The following is a 14,648-nucleotide window of genomic DNA, read 5'->3' as shown; positions in this document are numbered from 1 at the left end:
TGGCTCAAGCCTGTAATCCCAGCACTTTGGGAGGCCGAGATGGGCGGATCACGAGGTCAGGAGATCGAGACTATCCTGGCGAACACGGTGAAACCCCGTCTCTACTAAAAAAATACAAAAAACTAGCCGGGCGAGGTGGCGGGTGCCCTTAGTCCCAGCTACTCGGGAGGCTGAGGCAGGAGAATGGTGTAAACCCGGGAGGCGGAGCTTGCAGTGAGCTGAGATCCGGCCACTGTATTCCAGCCTGGGCCACAGAGGGAGACTCCGTCTCAAAAATAAATAAATAAATAAATAATAGAAAAGCAGTTTTCTGGGGTCCCTCCTCATACGGACTCGGGTTTGCTGCAGTTGCTGGAGTGCTGGCCGCCCTGTGCTCTAAGGGGTTAGTAGGGGATTACAGCCCCTCTTTTTTCAGATGCAGAGTTGAGCCATTAAAACATTTCCCTGGGCCGGGCGCGGTGGCTCAAGCCTGTAATCCCAGCACTTTGGGAGGCCGAGACGGGCGGATCACGAGGTCAGGAGATCGAGACCATCCTGGCTAACACAGTGAAACCCCGTCTCTACTAAAAAATACAAAAAAAATAGCCGGGCGAGGTGGCGGGCGCCTGTAGTCCCAGCTACTCGGGAGGCTGAGGCAGGAGAATGGCGTAAACCTGGGAGGCGGAGCTTGCAGTGAGCTGAGATCCGGCCACTGCACTCCAGCCTGGGCCACAGTGCGAGACTCCCTCTCAAAAAAAAAAAAAAAAAAACATTTCCCTGAATATTGTAACCACCCCCCAAAACTGTGCTGAGACAATGACAAATACAGAAACTGCTCTTCAAATGAATGGGGAACTGCAGTCCTGAAGGACGTGGGGTCTCGCTGCCTGGGCTCAGCAGCCCCTGCCCAGGTGGTCCCAGCTTTTCTTGAAAATGGAGATGCATCCTTTTGGCTGTAAGGCCTGTGAGCATCTTACAGCAAAACCCAGGAGAGCATTCTCCAGCCCGATCTCCTTCCAGATTCATTTGGGCTTCATCTGGAATCAGCTTGGAGGGCCTGGTTTGACCTAATTCCACTCTTGGAGCCGGAACTGCGCACCCCACAGCCCGGAGGTCTGAGAGCTCCGCTGCTGTGCCTGGGAGGTTGAGAGGTGGCTGCTGAGGGCTGCGGGGCTTTCACCTCCCAGGGCAGATGTGGTGGGTGCACCCTGCAGCCAGGAGTGCCACTGCTGGAAGCTGGGGGATGTGGGGGTGGGGGCTGAGGTCCCAAGTGGATTTCCTGGAGGGGTGGAGCTTCACAGCACCTTCAGCTGGAGGCTGTGTCCCGAGCCTCCCAGGTCCCAAGCAGGTTGTACCCTGGCTGTGGAATCCAGTCCTCACAACCCTCAGGCCTGTCCAGGGGCTTTACGTGCCAGCCCCCTTCTTGTCCTTTACCTCCCAGCCCACTGACCATTCCAGGGTGGCCGCCATCTTCCCGCACCCCCGGGTGGCTGTGTGTGTGTTGGACGCCTCTCCCTCCTCTCCTCCGCCTGGCATGCAGCCCGTGGGGCCTCGTGTGTTTTGTGCACCGTGTATGACCAGCACTCAGGCCAATGCCTGGCACATAGCAGGTACGCGGCACACACTTTCCATAGCAGCAAATGCATCCCCATTTTACAGAGGGAAAACTGAGGCTCTCAAGGGTGAACACCAGACAGCCGGGACCGACTGGTGGAAAGAGGAAAAGAGCGAAGGCTCCTGCCATGGCTGGCGGGAGCAGCGCCAGGGCAGCACACGGTGACTCTGTTGCCTCTCCAGACAAGTGCAGTTTTGCCCACTGCTCTCCTGAAGAGGATGTGACCCAATTTCACCTCCTCCCTCTTCTCTGCACCTTGCAGAAGGGTTGAGAGAAACGTCCAATTTTCCTCCAACAAGATCCGAGAGGAGGCGGGCTGGGGACTCAGGGAGTGATGAGGAAATATTTTGTATTTTAATATAATGCCACATCTGGGAAGCTAACACATTCTTTGTTTCTAGAAGTAAAGCTCCAACGAATCTTATGGGCTGGCAGAGATGCCAAGAAAAGAGATTTTCTTTTCTTCTTTTTTTTTTTTTGAGACGGAGTCTCGCTCCGTCACCCTGGCTGGAGTGCAGTGGCGTGATCTCAGTTCACTGCAAGCTCCACCCCCTGGGTTCAAGCAATTCTCCTACCTCAACCACTTGAGTAGCTGGGATTACAAGCACCCGACACCACACCCAGAGATGGGGTTTTATCATGTTGGCCAGGCTGGTCTCAAACTCCCGACCTCAAGTAATCCACCAGCTTCGGCCTCCCAAAGTGCTGGGATTACAGATGTGAGCCACCTTGCCCGGCCTAGAAAAGAGATTTTCTCTAAAATGAGTGCTTCTCTCCTAGGGAGGGCTGGCATGGGCTCTGCTGGGTTTATCCCAAGGGTGTCGTGAGGGACTGGGAGCCTGGTTCTGTTGTGTAGGGATGGCCAGCGGCCTGTCTGACCCTTGAGATGCCCTCAGCTACCAGGGGCAGGGGGTGCTGGGCTGGTGGTGGCCATGCGGCTGTACCCGCCCAAGGACAGCTGAGAGTCCTCCTGGGCATTTACTGGGACCCAGCCAGACAGCGCATGACACCAGGTGACAGTGAGAGCTGAGCTAGCTCCCGGGGAGCCCACAGCCCAGGAGCGGGTGAGGACGGAAGGACCAGCCAAGCCTCTCCAATTCCAGGAAGCAGAGATGAAGCCAGCGCTGTGTGGCCCAGGAAGGACTGGCGGAGCAGGGCAGCCAGGCTTTGAAGACCAGTCCATCTGGCTTTACACCCTGAATTAGCCAAAGCCTCAGAGCCTCGGTTTCCTCATCTGTAAAGTGGAGACGCGACGCTCACTGTGCCCAGTGTGTGACCGGAGGCAGCCTCTGCGCCGGCAGGGCTCGTGGCCCTGACGAGGCCTCTCCCCAAAGACTTGTCCCGGAGAGACACCGGGACGAGAGCCAGGGAAGGGGAGAGGCTCTTGGTAGCTGGAGACACTGGGACGTGTGGCCAGGGGGCAGCCACAGCACAGCTGGGCCTCGGGATGGTCTCCTCAGGGGCTCCCTCCTTCCGGGCAGGACATCAGAGCCAGGCCTGGAGGCTGGACGGAAAGGCCGGGCTGTGCTGGGATCTCAGCCTGCACAGAGCGACTGAGGTCCAAGCCGGGCATGCCTGGGGCTCTCGGGCAGAGTGTACCCGGGCCAGCGGGTTGTCCGGCCCCTGGTGGGTGTGCTGGGTGCAGTGCCATTCCCACCACCTGTAAATAAAGCAGCCTGTGAATCTTTCATGGGCTTGTGCTTAAAAATAGATGAGGTGAGCCCTCTGGGCTGGCTGCCCGGGCCTCTGCAGCAGGCGGCGCGGTCCACACTCTCCCCTGGGAGTCAGGGAGGGCGGGTGAGAGCCCCAAGGGGCGCTGGCCAGGGCACGTGGGACCTGGGGACATGTGGCCCCAGAAGTGGGAGCCAACAGGAGGTCACGCCTTTGGATGTCCCATCCGGAGCATTTAGATCCCAGGCTGGGGTGGGGGTGAGGGGCAGAGTGTACCCCACAGGGTCCTTCTCCTGTCAGGAGGATGTCTGGGCTGGGAGACAGAGGACAGAGGTGGATGGAGAGGACAGGGACGGGAGGCATCAGGAGACATAAGGGAGGAGACGGCCCAGGGAGGAGGGGCCCACGCTGCAGTAGCCCTTCCCTGCCCAGAGCAACTGTGCCCTATGCACAGCCTCTCGCACCCGAGACATCCGTGTCTAAGTGGTGCATCTGAGGAACAGGGAGCTGGGGCAAGTTGGGCTACGCAGCAGGAAGCACCAGAGCAGACGCAGAGCTCCGGCCTCTGACACTGCCATGGCTGGAGCTCACACAGGACCAGGGAGGCCCAGAGGGTGGGGTGTGCATGGGTCCCAGTCCGAGAGAGGGGTGTGGTGCAGGGCTGAAGAGCCCAAGGTCAGGGTCAGGCAGCCCAACCCAGCCAGGAGACCCTGGGTGACCTCGGATCGGCCCTGCCTCTCTAGGCCTCAGTTTCCCTTTCGTGCAGGGGGTGTGTGATGATTCAGTGGGACCGAGGCTCAGGACGGCCCAGGCCAGCCCAAGCAAGGCAGGGACGAAGGCCCAGCCACCAGCCTCGGCCTTACCCATGGCTTTTTACTCACTGCTGAGAGTGACATCCAGTCAGGCCCAGGGCCTCCAAGACCCCTCCTCTCGCATCTCCCCTAGGGCACAGGACAGAGGCGAGTGCCCCAGAGAATGGGCCGTTCAGGAGCCCCCTCCACTGCCAAGGCCGCCCCACCCGCCACAGCGGGCTCTGCTCCCTGAGCCCCTTCCAGGGCCTCCCGACTGTGGGCGGGGCTTGGAGCAGCTGATTCCCCCCCCCCCCCCCCCCCCCCCCCGGGGCAGAGGGGCCCAGGTCCCAACCCCAGCAAGCTGGGGCAGGGAGGCCTGGGCTGCAGTCAGCTCCTCCCTTCACCCTTCCCCCAAATACCTCCAGAGCACCCATATCCCGCCTGCGGTGGTATCCAAGGGCTTGGCTCTTGCAGGGTGGCCTTGGCTCTGGCCCTGCACTCTGCCCATGACGTGGTCGGAAGGCCCTTTGGCAGCACCGGTCCAAACCTTAGCAAACCCAGCTGGGGGCTCAGACTCACTCCCCAATTTCGGCAGTGATTTCACCTTTCCACAGGATCATCCTCTTGGCAAGATGAGGCTGAGGCTGGGGGTTAGGGGCTCAGCATCACAGTCAAAGCCGAGGCCTGAGTGCCACAGGCTGTGAGCTGGGCAGGTCCCTTCTCCTCTGAGGGCCGCAGTCCCCTCTTCCACCAAATGAGAGAAACAGCAAGACCTCAACAAAGGGCCATCAGGTGCCAGACGAGGCTGCAGTTTCCTTCAGTGAAGTGTCCGAGGGCTGGCTCTGGCACCTGCAGGGTCTCCCAACGCCGGATCCTTCTCAGGCTGAGTGCCGCACTCTCGGTCACCTGGGTGGTGCACACAGTTTCCAGGGAGTCCAGGCAGCCCCCAGTGGACCTAGTGTCTGTGTCCTCCTCTGAACCATGCCAGGCCTGGGCCGTGGGAATCTGTGCTGCCATGTGGGGCAGCGGCCTGTGTCCTGGGGCCATGCCAGGCCTGTGCTCCTGTGGGCAGAGGCAGGCGGGCTTCCCTCCCCACCCGACTGCCCACCCAGGGGTTCGCTTCCAGCACCCTCTTCTCTGCTCCTGGCCCACGGCAGGTGCCCCATGGCAGGTGCCCCATTGGTGAGCGAATGTGTGACTGAAGGAGGGAGGAATCTGCCCCTCCGATCCCAGCGGCAGTGTGGACTGTGCGGAGTCTGGAGCCCTCAGTCGTCAGGGGCCACCTGGGAAGCGACTCACCAAGAGCCTCTGGACGTCCCGGGAAGGAGCGGCCTTCTGGGATGGCGGGTGGGCTTCAGCCAGGGCCAGGGGGCAGCCTCCAATATCCAGACACGGCAATGACTGGGCCCCAGTGAGGCAGGAGAAGAGGGTCTAGAGCCTGGGAACCTAAGTCCGATTGACACCACTTCCTAGAACAAAATCAAATGGAAACACATCAGCTACGACAGGAAATAGCCTCTCCGTTTACATAGGGCATAGACCAAGTAACCAATGGAAACCTCTGGAGCGTCTTTAGACCCCAGGCAGTTCTGTAACAGGGCTCCCGAGCCTCTGTGCTCAGCCCCGCTCCCACCGTGGAGTGTGCGTTCATGTTCAATACATCTCTGCCTTTACTGCATCCGTCTTCCGTTGCTTTGTGCATTTTGTCCAATTCTTTGTTCATGACGCCAAGAACCTGGACACCCTCTGCTGGACATGAGGCTGTGCTGACCTGCCCTCGGCTCAGCCGGTGTCTGCCCCACACTCTCCATTTTCTTTTCCATCCCAGAAGGTTGGGGTGTCTGAGCCGAGGTGGAATTCCCAGTGGAGTTGTGACTTAAATGTAATCAAGGAAACTCCAGCAGGAGTCCAGAGGCCACAGTGAGGGCAGGTGCACGGCAGGCAGGGAGAGAGGGAGGGCAGGACCTGGGTAAGGAGGGAGCCAGAGGAGCTGCCCCGGATGCCCAGCCCGGCTGTGCAGGTTGTGCACTGCACAAGCCTAGAGGGTGTCAGCAACACTAACTACAACTGCAGCTGTGCCTTCCAGAGCAGAGGACACAGGGCACTGGCCTTTGACCCGTACCACGCCCCTCACCACCCCAAGGCCTCAGCACAAGAGCCCTGAGTGCAGGTGAGTGGGTCAGGTCCTCTCGTCTCTGGGTAAGAGGTGAGGGTTAAGGTCCAGCAGCTCAGCCCTCCAGCTCCCACCCTCCCCGCCCTGCCACATCCAGCCTGAGTCACAGCCCTGCCTGAGTCACAGCCTCGGGCAGGCGTGGCAGATAGTGGCCATCCCTGCTGAGCTAGCTGCAGCCCTTCCTGCTCCTGGGAGCCGCCTTCCAAAAACCTGCAGGTCACCTACTCCTGGCAAGGTTGCCAGATTTAGAAAACAAAACAAAAACCCAGGGCTCAGGTTAGATCTGCACTTCAGGTAGGCAAGGAAGGATATTTTGGCATAAACATGTCCCGTGTAATATGGGGACTTACTTATACTAAAAAGTGTTATTTGTTGTTTATCTGAAACTCAGATCTAATACAGGGTGTCCTGTATTTCAGCTGGCGACCCCTTCCCCAGCCCAGGGCCAAGTCCCCCAAGGCCACCCCTGGATTCTCCCCCAGGCCTCTGCGAAGGGCTGGGCGGCACTGCCCTCTGGTGGACAGGCCTGGGGGTAGGGGTGCGGTGGGGCGGAGGCAGCACCAGGCCACAGGGCAGAGGGATGGAGGGAGGACGGGGGAGCCCACAGGAGGTCACGGCTTTAGATCTACCATCCTGGATCCTTAAAGCGTCCCCAGGGGCACTTGCCACTTGCTGTACAACAAACTTCCGCACAATCCCAGAGTCCTCTGATGAGTGCTGGGCCGGGCGGGTACCACCCCAGGAATCCTGGGCCCCCCCCAAAGCTCAGCAGCGCCAGGCGGGAGCCTCCCAGCCCCACCCACAGGGTGCGTCCTCCAAGCGGTGGGTGCCCCTGGGCCACTAGTGGGAACCAGCATGGAGCGGCTCTGAGACTGCGGCTCTGCCCGCATGACTGGAACTGCACGGGCGCCTGTGGGCATTTGGGGTGCACTAAAGTTCCTCCCCCTCTGCAAGTCCACCCATCCTAGTTTCTGGGCTTGGGGAATTAGTTTTCCCTCCCTCCCTCCTGCCCTGCCTTCTCTCCCTTTCTCCTTCCCCATTCCTTCAAGTTTTTAGGTGTCTTTCATCCGCATTCCCAGAGCCTCCAGTTGGCCACTGCCCTATGGCCAGGACCCTCCACACAGAGCGCAATGGAACCTGGGGGCCCGGGTCCTTTGCCTTCACGGGCTCCTTCCTTGATAAAAATACATTGAAAATTATATTTTATGAGTGTGTTGGTATAAAGACAGATACAATCTTCCACCCTAAAATTTCATTTCTGGCCGGGTGCAGTGGGTCATGCCTGTCATCCCAGGACTTTGGGAGGCCGAGGAGGGCATATCATGAGGTCAGGAGTTCGAGACCAGCCTGGCCAACATGGTGAAACCCCATCTCTACTGAAAATACAAAAATTAGCCAGGCGTGGTGGTGGGTGCCTATAATCCCAGCTACTTGGGAGGCTGAGGCAGGAGAATCTCCTGAGCCCAGGAAGCGGAGGTTGCAGTGAGCCAAGATCACGCCATTGCACTCCAGCCTGGGCGACAGAGCGAGACTCTGTCTCAAAAAAACACTTTCTTTTTTTTTCTGGGCACTGCACTGCCCAGCACTGTGGGGCCTGGCTGGGCACAGGGCCCGGGCCCTGGGCCTTCCTCCTCCCCAGCCTCCCAGAGAACCCTGCTGAGAGCACCTGGCTGCAGCCCTGGGGCAATGGCGGGTGGCTCTGTTCTCATGCCACCTTCTTAATAAGCAGGCAGAAGCCAGGCAGGCCAGGAGAATGTATCCTGGCTGGCAAGACAGACGTCAAGAGGCCTGGCAGGAGCCCAGTGTCTGCCTGGTGAGACCACAGTCGATCAGGAGCCCGTCCCCACAGGCCCAGGGTCACGGCAGGCTGCACCCCCTGAGGAAAGCCTGCCTTCAGGGAGCTCAGTCTTGTGGGGGAGCCCAAAATGTCCCCCCAGGCAGGCTCCCGAGTCCTGATCTGTCTGAGCTTTAGGTGAAACCCCTGCTTCCCTCTGTGCCTCCAGCTCCATCTCCCAGGTGCACCTTCTGTCGAGGAGGGCTGAGCGCCCCCGCAGAGTCGAGCATAGCAGGGCCAGGACTCTTCTCGGGGACCCCCATGTCAGCTGCACTCACAGCTCTCGGCAGGGCTGGGGAACAAGTTCCCAGGAGGAATTTACACACCGCGGGCTCGCACGGCCAGTGCTGGTATGCACTGCTCCCCTTATGTGATATGAGATGGTGACAGGTATTCGGCCACCTGCTGTCTTTGCACGTCCATGTGCCCTGAACATCTCCGGCCAGGGCCACCTGGCACCAGCTACTGTCTATGCCATAGTACTAGGTCTAACCAGCCCCACTGAGGGGCCCTGGGTGCCCGGGAAGCCACACACCAACACTCCAACCAAGGGCTGTGGGGTGCACAGACCAAGCCCAGAAGACCGTGGGAGGGCAGGAGGTGACAGATGCTGGGACGTGAGGGTCCCTGGGGCCCCCTGGGGCCTGGCCGCCGCACACCCTGTAGGACACACTAGGTCTCAACAGGCAGGCTGTGATTAAATCACAACAGGAGGCCTGGAGATTCGACCCGGTGCTGAACTTCCCTGGGCGACACCAGATCCTGCAATACAGGCCCTTAGCAGATTTTCACCACAGCCCTGAGAGCAGGGTGGGCTCCAGGCTGTGCAGGTGAACAGCCGGGGTGTCAAGAGGAGGAGCTGCCCCTCAAAGTCACGTGGTTGAGGCGGTGCAGCCAGGACTGGGATCTGCTAGGCCAATCCAGGACTCAGCTCTCCACCACGCTTGCACCTCCACCCACCCAGCCTGGTGGAGCCTGGGAGGCCTGGGGTGCAAATGAGGCCCGAAGATGTTTTTATTCAGATTGCAAGATTCCTCCCCCTCCTCCTTCTTCCCCCCTCCTTCCTCCTCCTCCTCCTTCTTCCCCCTCCTCCTCCTTCCCCCTTCCCCTACTCCTTTCCCCTCCTATCCTCCCTCTCCCTCCTCCCTCTCTTTTCCCCTCTTCCCTCTCCCTTCTCCTTCCTCCTCCCTCTCTTTTCCCCTCTTCCCTCTCCCTTCTCCTCCCTCCTCCATCCCTATCTCAACAGCCTTGCTGGTCTTGCAGGAGCTTCTAGAGGGAGGAAGAGAAGGTCACAGCTCCACTGAGTGACCCTGATCAGGCCAAAGTCCAGCCAGCCTCAGGGAGAGGCTGACGGGACCCTGGACTGGGAGTGTCAGGAGCCGCAGGGTCAGTGGCCTAAGCCCAAGGGGCCCTTCGTACAGAGCTGAGCAAGCCCCAGGGGGTGTGCGTGTGTGTGCGCGCATGTGTGTGAGTGCATGTGTGTGTGTGCGCGTGTGTGTGAGTGCATGTGTGTGTGTGTGAGTGTGAGTGCATGTGTGTGTGAGTGTGAGTGCACGTGTGTCAGTGAGCTCTCCGGAAGGAGTGTGTGTGCATGAGTGGGCGTGAGGGAGCTAGCCCCTGTGTGTGCCTGTGTGTGCCTGCGTGTGCGAGCGTGCGTGTACATGCCTCCACCCCGGTGCTGAGGTGTGGAATCAGCGGTGGTCAGCACTGGGACAGAGACAGGCAAGGTGGGTCCTACCAGAGGGGGCTTGGGGGCTAGTGGGGAGCCCGGCAGTAAGGGGCGTCTGCCTGACCTGTTGGATCAGGAGGGCCTCCGTGAAAGCGGGGTCATATGAGCTGGTGCCCCGGGCTGGATTACTCACGAGGCCATCAGGCAGGTGGTTGGAATTCCTGGCATAGGGAATAGCATTGGCTCCAAGGCAAGGCAGGACCAGATGAACTCTGAGACCAAAAGAAGACAGGACAAGGGAAGAGTGGGGGGGCCAGTGAGGCTGAGGGCCCGGAGAAGGGCAGTCCGTTCCCCCAAGGTTGTGCCTGGGGAGGGAGGGAAGCAGCCCCCGGAAGGGCCGCCGCCCCAGAGTCCAGATAGCACTGCCACCAGGGAGTCCCACAGGACAGGGGTGGGCTGAGTCTCTGCCTCAGCTACCCCCAGGGGTACCCTGCTCTCTGGAGCAGATTATGATAGAAAGCCACCGTTCAAAGTCTCTGACCCAGATATGTCACCTGCAGGAATCTGTCCCCAGTTAATAATTAAGGAACAGGACACAGATATAGCCAGGTTGTTCAAACAGCGTGTTTCAGAAAAAGAGACAGTTTAGACATCCTAAGTACCCGCCAAGAGACACTTGGTTGCATAAATTATGGTCAATCCAGGAAACAGAACATTATACAACTTTTTTTTTTTTTTTTTTTTGAGACGGAGCCTTGCTCTATCACCCAGGCTGGAGGGCAGTGGTGTGATCTTGGCTCACAGCAAGCTCTGCCTCCTGGGTTCAAGCGATTCTCCTGCCTCAGCTCCCCAGTAGTTGGGACTACAGGCACATGCCACCACGCCCGGCTAAGTTTTGTATTTTTCGTAGAGATGGGGTTTCTCCATGTTAGCCAGGCTGGTCTCGAACTCCTAACTTCAAGCAATCCACCCACCTCAGCCTCCCAAAGTACTGGGATTACAGGCGTGAGCCACCACACCTGGCGCAACTTTTACAATGGAGCTGAGGTCCAGAATGTCCTGAGCTTGAATTCATATCCCTTTAAAGGAGGTGTGCGTTCCCCAGGATCCTGGAGATCAGCCTGAAGACCCATGGGGATCTCACGGCGCTGCCTGGTCACCCTCACGAAGTCCACGATGTTGGGGGAAAAACAGTCTTTCTGATGCTCAAGGGAAGCTTTGCTCTTACGCTAGTGGTTAGACAATTTCTTTTACATATCATCAGCAGGAAAACATCATGTTTAAAGCTTTGCTTCGAATGCATGATTCCCAATAATATGGCCCAGATCCTCAGTTCTTTTGAAAAAAACAACAAGGTAAAGTAACCCCTTCATGCAAAATACATATGTTTGTGCCTGTGTATGTTTATGCGGGTGTGTGACTGTGTGTGTGTACATACAGTCAAAAGTTCCCAATCTGTCATGCCTGTAATCCCAGCGCTTTGGGAGGCCGAAGCCAGCAGATCACCTGAGGTCAGGAGTTCCAGACCAGCCTAACCAACATGGAGAAACCGCATCTCTACTAAAAATACAAAAAATTAGACGTGCATGGTGGCGGACGCCTGTAATCTCAGCTACTTGGGAGGCTGAGGCAGGAGAATCACTTGAAACCGGGAGGCAGAAATTGCAGTGAGCCAAGATGGCGCCACTGCACTCCACTCCAGCCTGGGAAACAAGAGTGAAACTCCGTCTCAACAACAACAACAGCAAAGGTCTCAATCTGGAAGGCTATACATTTGGGTTCCACAGCAATTCCATCTGTTGGATGGCCAGGTTAGAGATGACTTTACTTTTTTTTTTTTTTTTTTTTTTGAGACGGAGTCTCGCTCTGTCACCCAGGCTGGAGTGCAGTGGCCGGATCTCGGCTCACTACAAGCTCCGCCTCCCGGGTTTACGCCATTCTCCTGCCTCAGCCTCCCGTGTAGCTGGGACTACAGGCGCCCGCCACCGCACCCGGCTAGTTTTTTGTATTTTTTAGTAGAGACGGGGTTTCACCGTGTTAGCCAGGATGGTCTTGATCTCCTGACCTCGTGATCCGCCCGTCTCGGCCTCCCAAAGTGCTGGGATTACAGGCTTGAGCCACCGCGCCCGGCCAACTTTACTTATTTTTGCTTACCTGTATTTTTTTTTTGAGACGGAGTCTCGCTGTGTTGCCCTGGCTGGAGTGCAGTGGCGTGATCTCGGCTCACTGCAGCCTCTGCCTGTGGGTTCAAGTGATTCTCCTGCGTCAGCTTCCCGAGTAGCTGGAATTACAGATGGCCACCACCATGCCCAGCTAATGTTTATATTTTTAGTGAAGACGGGGTTTCACCATGTTTGCCAGGCTGTTCTCGAACTCCTGACCTCAAGTGATCCGTCTGCCTCAGCCTCCCAAAGGGCTGTGATTACAAGCGTAAGCCACTGCACCCAGCCCTTACCTGTATTTTTTTTATTGAAGTGAAATTCATATAACATAATATTATTCTAAAGTGTACAATTTGGCCGGGCATGGTGGCTCATGCCTGTAATCCCGACACCTGTAATCCCGAGAGACTGAGGCAGGCAGATCACCCGAGGTCAGGAGTTTGAGACCAGCCTGGCCAACATGGTAAAACCCTGTCTCTATTAAAAATACAAAAATTAGCTAGGTGTGGTGTTGCATGCCTGTAATCCCAGCTACTTGGGAGGCTGAGGCAGGAGAATCACTTGAACCCGGGAGGCAGAGGTTGCAGTGAGCTAAGATGGTGCCATTGCACTCCAGCCTGGGCGACAGAGTGAGACTCTGTCTCAAAAAAAAAAAAAGAAAAAAACGTGTATGGTTTAGTCCTTTCAGTTTTTTGCAACGGCTCCAATGTTTTGCAACCATCACCTCCAGAACATTTTCCTCCCCGCAAAGGCAAACGCCCTCTGCATCGGCACTGGGTCCCCACTCCTCCTCCCCCAGCCCATGACAACCACTCATCCTCCTGCGTCTGTGGATTTGCCCGTTCTGGGCATTTCGTAGAAATGGAATCGGGACCATGTGGACCCTTGTACCTGGATTCTTTCCCTCAGCATGACAGCTTCACCACTCACCCACATAGCCTGGGCCAGAACTTCATTCCTCTGGCCGGGCACAGGGCCTCACACCTGGAATCCCAGCACTTTGGGAGGCGAGATGGGGGAGGATCGCTTGAGGCCAGGAGTTTGAGAGCAGCCTGGACAACATAGTGAGATCCCATCTCTACTAAAAATAAGAAATTAGCTGGGCATGGTGGTACATGCCTATAGTCCTAGCTACTCAGGAGGGCTGAAGTAAGAGGGCCACTCGAGCCTGGGATGTCGGGGCTACAGTGAGCCCTCGTGTGATCATGCCACTGCACTCAGCCTGGGCGACAGAATGAGGCCCTGTCTCAAAAAAAAGGCCAGGTGCAGTGGCTCATGCCTGTACTCCCAGCACTTTGGGAGGCCGAGGCAGGCAGATCCCCTGAGGTCAGGAGTTCAAGACCAGCCTGGCCAAGAAGGTGAAACCCTGTCTCTATTAAAAAGAAAAAAAGGCCGGGCGCGGTGGCTCAAGCCTGTAATCCCAGCACTTTGGGAGGCCGAGGCGGGTGGATCACGAGGTCAGGAGATCGAGACTATCCTGGCTAACATGGTGAAACCCCGTCTCTACTAAAAATACAAAAAACTAGCCGGGCGTGGTGGCGGGCGCCTGTAGTCTCAGCTACTTGGGAGGCTGAGGCGGGAGAATGGCGTGAACCCGGGAGGCGGAGCTTGCAGTGAGCCGAGATCACGCCACTGCACTCCAGCCTGGGCGACACAGCGAGACTCCGTCTCAAAAAAAAAAAAAATAAATAAAAAAAATAAAAAAAAAAAATAAAAAGAAAAAAATTAGCTGGGCGTGGTGGTGGGCGCCTGTAATCCCAGCTACTCGGGAGGCTGAGGCACGAGAATTGCTTGAACCCAGGAGGCAGAGGTTGCAGTGAGCCGAGATCGCACCACTGCACTCCAGCCTGGAGGATACAGTGAGACTGTGTCGACAAAAAAAAAATAAAAATAAAATCAGCTGGGTGTGCTGGCAGGTGCCTGTAATCCCAGCTACTCGGGAGGCTGAAGCACGAGAATTGCTTGAACCTGGGAGGTGGAGGTTGCAGTGGGCCAAGGTTGCCCTGCCGCACTCCAGCCTGGGAGACAGAGCGAGACTCCACCTCAAAAAAAAAAAAAAAAAAAAAAAAAAGCCATGGTGTCTACAGGCAAGGCCCCTACTGGAGACAGCTGCGCTTGAGTGAGCGGGACTACAGTGCCAACACTAGGGCTTACTGTGTTGACTGTGGGGTCACCACAGTTGACATGTTCCGAAGACATGGTCACTTTCTCGACTGCCTGTCCTGCCTCAGATGAACCTGCATATTTTACAATGAACATTCAAGACATCGGTGATAAGGAAATAAAACAACAGCAACAGGGGCTGTTTTAGAGGCACCTGCCTGAGGTTCCCAGCCCCAGCCTCTCGAAGGACGCAGCTCTGAGCTCAGCCCTGCCTCCCTTCTCTCTCCACTCCCACCTTCCTGTGTGCTTCAGCCCACCTGGGGTGGTACTAGGAGCGGCAGGTACTAGGGTGACAACAGTTATGAACACGAGTCACAGCCCCGCTCAGTGGGATGGCCTCCTGTGTTCCCCAGACACTGAGCGTCGCTTACAGGATGACAGCACGGAGACGGCTTCACCATCCACTACCTTCGAGTTTACGGCGGCGTCTCTCTGCGTCACCCTCATCTTGAGCAGCTGTGGAGGATCCGGGGGCACCGGCACCATGGCCCCAGTACCCGCAGGATTGAGGTTTGTCTCCGCCGGCCAGGGCATCCTCACAAATCAGATGTTTCCTCCCCATTGGTCTGGAAGCTGGGGGTGGGGGCGCCG

The sequence above is a fragment of the Theropithecus gelada genome, chromosome 15 (genome assembly GCF_003255815.1).
Source record: "Theropithecus gelada isolate Dixy chromosome 15, Tgel_1.0, whole genome shotgun sequence".
Taxonomy (NCBI): Eukaryota; Metazoa; Chordata; class Mammalia; order Primates; family Cercopithecidae; genus Theropithecus; species Theropithecus gelada.
Note: the sequence above shows the minus strand (reverse complement) of the source record.